Consider the following 5,509-nt stretch of genomic DNA (forward strand, 5'->3'; position numbering starts at 1 on the left):
TGTTCGGGTGGGTTTAGTGTTCGGTGGGTTTAGTGTTCGGTGGGTTTAGTGTTCGGTGTTTAGTGTGTTCGGTGTTTAGTGTTCGGTGTTGTGGGTGTTTAGTGTGTTCGGTGGGTTTTAGTGTTCGGTGGGTTTAGTGTTCGGTGTTTAGTGTTCGGTGTTTAGTGTTCGGTGTTTAGTGTTCGGGTGTTTAGTGTTCGGTGGGTTTAGTGTTCGGTGGGTTTAGTGTTCGGTGGGTTTAGTGTTCGGTGGGTTTTAGTGTTCGGTGGGTTTGGTGTTCGGTGTTTAGTGTTCGGTGGGTTTAGTGTTCAGGTGGGTTTAGTGTTCGGAGTGGGTTTAGTGTTCGGTGGGTTTAGTGTTAAATTGGGTTCAAATGGTTCCGGTGAGTTTGAGTGTTCGGTGAGTTTAGTATTTCGGTGTTTGTGTTTAGTGTTTAGTGTTTAGTGTTTGGTGTTTAGTGTTTGGTGTTTAGTGTTTGGTGTTCGGTGTTTTTAGTGTTCGGTTCTTACAGGAAGCGGATGTCCTGGCGTTGTCCTCTCCTTCAACTGCTGCACTTCCTCCGCTACCTTCTGAACGGTCTTCAACGACACCTGACAAGACAAAACACATGTCAAATCATCACTGCACTAAACACTTTGACACCAATACTTCACCATGGTTCTTAGTTCAGTGGGTTGAAACCGCGCAGACAAAACATTGGATTAGTGTTAGAACGAGGAGGATTTACTGTCCCGTTCGATAACACTGTTACCTGTGTTGTCAGCAGGTCTTTCTGCAGTGCCGTCTTCTCCTGTCTCAGCTGGACATTATCCACACACTGCTTCTCCGTTGTCTCTTCATAATGAAAACAGAGGAAAGACTGAGTTTACATACCTCAGACAGTGGACTATTACAATGTGGGTATATCAGCGGTCGAGGGTTTTACAGAAAGTACAATTATAACCAGAGATAATACCTGCTACCATCTTCAGCTGGTCCTCAAGTCTCTTCTTTCTGGAGAACAGAGAAAGAGATGTCAGTGGAAACAAGAACCAAACTAAATATATAAATATAAATAAATATAATAAATAAATAAATATGTTGTAAAATGTCCTTACAGAGTCTCTGTGTTGTTATTCTGCTCCTTCAGCCTCTCACTTCCTCCAAAGCTGCTGGGACACAGCTTCTCAGGCTCTACAGGAGGAGAAACACAGCTCTGTTAGAGCTCTGCAGGACCATAGGACACAGCTCTGCTAGAGCTCTACAGGACAGAAACACAGCTCTGTTAGAGCTCTACAGGACAGAGATAAGCTTAGCTCTGTTAGAGCTCTACAGGACCGCTAGGACACAGCTCTGTTAGAAACTCTACAGGACAAACAGCTCTGTTAGAGCTCTGCAGGACAGAAACACAGCTCTGTTAGAGCTCTACAGGACAGAAACACAGCTCTGTTAGAGTTCTACAGGACAGAAACACAGCTCTGCTCTACCAGAGCTCAGCTCTACAGGACAAACACAGCTCTATTAGAGCTCTACAGGACAGAAACACAGCTCTGTTAGGCTCTACAGGACAAGCCTGGCTCTGTTAGAGCTCTACCAGAAACACAGCTCTGTTAGAGCTCTACAGGACAGAAACACCGCTCTGTTAGAGCTCTACAGAAGCTCTGTTAGAGCTCTACAGGACACAGCTCTGTTAGAGCTCTACAGGACAGAGATAAACAGCTCTATTAGAGCTCTACAGGACAGAAACACAGCTCTGTTAGAGCTCTACAGGACAGAGATAACAGCTCTGTTAGAGCTCTACAGGACAGAAACACAGCTCTGTTAGAGCTCTACAGAAACACAGCTCTGTTAGAGCTCTCCAGGACAGAAACACAGCTCTGTTAGAGCTCTACAGGACCAGGCGCAACTCTGTTAGAGCACTCCAGGACAGAAACACAGCTCTGTTAGAGCTCTCAGGACAGAAACAACTCTGTTAGAGCTCTCCAGGACAGAAACACAGCTCTGTTAGAAACACTCCAGGACAGAAACAACTCTGTTAGAGCACTCCAGGACAGAAACACAGCTCTGTTAGAGCTCTACAGGACAGAAACACAACTCTGTTAGAGCTCTCCAGGACAGAAACACAGCTCTGTTAGAGCTCTACAGGACAGAAACACGGCTCTGTTAGAGCTCTACAGGACAGAAACACAGCTCTGTTAGGCTCTACAGGACAGAGGACACAGCTCTGTTAGAGCTCTACAGGACAGGACAAACACAGCTCTGTTAGAGCTCTCAGGACAAACACAGCTCTGTTAGAGCTCTACAGGACAGAAACACAGCTCTGTTAGGGCTCTACAGGACAGAAACACCGCTCTGTTAGAGCTCTACAGGACAAACACCGCTCTGTTAGAGCTCTACAGGACAGAAACACAGCTCTGTTAGAGCTCTACAGGACAGAAACCCAGCTCTGTTAGAGCTCTGGACACCCAAGCTCTGTTAGAGCTCTACAGGACCATGGCGCAAACTCTGTTAGAGATCTACAGGACAAAAACACAGCTCTGTTAGAGCTCTCCAGGACAAACACAGCTCTGTTAGAGCTCTACAGAACAGAAACACAGCTCTGTTAGAGCTCTACACATAGCTCTGGACAGGACCATAACACAGCTCTGTTAGAGCTCTCCCGAGCTCTACAACAGAAACACAGCTCTGTTAGAGCTCTCCAGGACAGAAACACATAGGCAGGCACACAGCTCTGTTAGAGCTCTACAGGACAGGAAACACAGCTCTGTTAGAGCTCTCCATAGGACCATGGCCCTGTTAGAGCGCAAACTCTGTTAGAGCTCCAGGACAGAACCAATGTTAGAGCTCTACAGACAGTAGAAACACAGCTCTGTTAGAGCTCTACAGACAGGAACACAGTTTCTGTTAGAGCTCTACAGGACAGAAACACAGCTCTGTTAGAGCTCTAGACAGAAACACAGCCTCTGTTAGAGCTCTACAGACACAGAAAACACAGCCCCTGTTAGAGCCTCCAGGACAGAAACACAGCCTGTTAGAGCTTCTCCAGGACAGAACACAGCTCTGTTAGAGCTCTTACAGGACAGAAACACAGGGGCCTGTTAGAGCCTCTGCCAGACCATAGGACACAGCCCTGTTAGAGCTCTATTGCGACAGAAACAAGCTCTGTTAGAGCTCTTGGTGACAGAACACTGTTAGAGCTCTCCAGGACACAGCCTGCAGCAGGAGCAGTTCACATCTCTACCTGCTTAGCCTCCAGCTCTGCCCGCACGGCCGTACTCTGCATGTTGCTTTACCAGAGAAGCTACTTTCAACTGCAGATCATCAAGCTGTAGACGCTGCTTACTGGTCTCCCTGGAACAACGTGACAGAAATAATGAACAACTTTATGTTGTCAACCATATAAGTTTACAAAACATGTCAAATACTTACAAAGACATAGAAGAGCATTTAGTAAAGAGGAACTAGAGAAGTGAAACGTGTCGTACCTCTGGGATGTCTGAAGCTGTAAACAAACTGTCAAGGAAAACACTTCATAATAATGGAATTAAGCAGAGACTTTTAGCCAAAGCATTCATGCCTGCATACATTTTAGGTACGGGTGGTTCTGGGAATCGAACACACTATCCTAGCGTTGCCAGCCCCACGCTCTATCAACTGAGCCAGACGAACACTTCTAACAAAGCTGACAGTAGTGCAATGGGGGTGGCAGGTCGTCTTGTGGATACGGCTGTTGGGCCAATGGGGGTGGCAGGTAGTCTTGTGGATAAGGCTGTTGGGCCAATGGGGGTGGCAGGTAGTCTTGTGGATAAGGCTGTTGGGCCAATGGGGGTGGCAGGTAGTCTTGTGGATAAGGCTGTTGGGCCAATGGGGGTGGCAGGTAGTCTTGTGGATAAGGCTGTTGGGCCAATGGGGTGGCAGGTAGTCTTGTGGATAAGGCTGTTGGGCCAATGGGGGTGGCAGGTAGTCTTGTGGATAAGGCTGTTGGGCCAATGGGGGTGGCAGGTAGTCTTGTGGATAAGGCTGTTGGGCCAATGGGGGTGGCAGGTAGTCTTGTGGATAAGGCTGTTGGGCCAATGGGGGTGGCAGGTAGTCTTGTGGATAAGGCTGTTGGGCCAATGGGGGTGGCAGGTAGTCTTGTGGATAAGGCTGTTGGGCCAATGGGGGATTGAGGTAGCCTTGTGGATAAGGCTGTTGGGCCAATGGGGGTGGCAGGTAGCCTTGTGGATAAGGCTGTTGGGCCAATGGGGGTGGCAGGTAGTCTTGTGGATAAGGCTGTTGGGCCAATGGGGTGGCAGGTTAGCCTTGTGGATAAGGCTGTTGGGCCAATGGGGGTGGCAGGTAGTCTTGTGGATAAGGCTGTTGGGCCAATGGGGGTGGCAGGTAGTCTTGTGGATAAGGCTGTTGGGCCAATGGGGGTGGCAGGTAGTCTTGTGGATAAGGCTGTTGGGCCAATGGGGGTGGCAGGTAGTCTTGTGGATAAGGCTGTTGGGCCAATGGGGGTGGCAGGTAGTCTTGTGGAGAAGGCTGTTGGGCCAATGGGGGTGGCAGGTAGTCTTGTGGATAAGGCTGTTGGGCCAATGGGGGTGGCAGGTAGTCTTGTGGATAAGGCTGTTGGGCCAATGGGGGTGGCAGGTAGCCTTGTGGATAAGGCTGTTGGGCCAATGGGGGTGGCAGGTAGTCTTGTGGATAAGGCTGTTGGGCCAATGGGGGTGGCAGGTAGTCTTGTGGATAAGGCTGTTGGGCCAATGGGGGTGGCAGGTAGCCTTGTGGATAAGGCTGTTGGGCCAATGGGGGTGGCAGGTAGCCTTGTGGATAAGGCTGTTGGGCCAATGGGGGTGGCAGGTAGCCTTGTGGATAAGGCTGTTGGGCCAATGGGGGTGGCAGGTAGTCTTGTGGATAAGGCTGTTGGGCCAATGGGAGTGGCAGGTAGCCTTGTGGATAAGGCTGTTGGGCCAATGGGGGTGGCAGGTAGTCTTGTGGATAAGGCTGTTGGGCCAATGGGGGATTGAGGTAGCCTTGTGGATAAGACTGTTGGGCCAATGGGGGTGGCAGGTAGCTTTGTGTATAAGGCTGTTGGGCCAATGGGGGATTGAGGTAGCCTTGTGGATAAGGCTGTTGGGCCAATGGGGGATTGAGGTAGCCTTGTGGATAAGGCTGTTGGGCCAATGGGGTGGCAGGTAGTCTTGTGGATAAGACTGTTGGGCCAATGGGGAGTGGCAGGTAGTCTTGTGGATAAGGCTGTTGGGCCAATGGGGTGGCAGGTAGCTCTTGTGAATAAGGCTGTTGGGCCAATGGGGGTGGCAGGTAGCCTTGTGGATAAGGCTGTTGGGCCAATGGGGTGGCAGGTAGTCCTTGTGGATAAGGCTGTTGGGCCAATGGGGGTGGCAGAGTAGCCTTGTGGATAAGACTGTTAGGCCAATGGGGTGGCAGGTAGTCTTGTGGAGAAGACTGTTAGGCCAATGGGGGTGGCAGGTAGTCTTGTGGATAAGACTGTTAGGCCAATGGGGGTGGCAGGTAGCCTTGTGGATAA

The 5,509-nt window shown here is 49.9% G+C and overlaps 2 long non-coding RNA genes across 2 annotated transcripts; one reads left to right on the forward strand and one right to left on the reverse strand.

The window, feature by feature from the left end:
- Positions 1-527: 527 nt before the first annotated feature.
- On the reverse strand, positions 528-1,136 carry LOC127923265 (uncharacterized). The gene is made up of 4 exons (XR_008113834.1): positions 1,098-1,136; positions 956-993; positions 752-834; positions 528-590 (listed from the first exon to the last, which is right to left on the reverse strand). It is a non-coding gene; the product is annotated as an uncharacterized LOC127923265 (long non-coding RNA).
- A 2,339-nt stretch (positions 1,137-3,475) lies between these two features.
- Positions 3,476-4,246, forward strand: LOC127923266 (uncharacterized). Its single transcript, XR_008113835.1, has 3 exons — positions 3,476-3,856; positions 3,898-4,107; positions 4,150-4,246. It is a non-coding gene; the product is annotated as an uncharacterized LOC127923266 (long non-coding RNA).
- Positions 4,247-5,509: the final 1,263 nt, after the last annotated feature.

The sequence above is a fragment of the Oncorhynchus keta genome, unplaced genomic scaffold (genome assembly GCF_023373465.1).
Source record: "Oncorhynchus keta strain PuntledgeMale-10-30-2019 unplaced genomic scaffold, Oket_V2 Un_contig_29102_pilon_pilon, whole genome shotgun sequence".
Taxonomy (NCBI): Eukaryota; Metazoa; Chordata; class Actinopteri; order Salmoniformes; family Salmonidae; genus Oncorhynchus; species Oncorhynchus keta.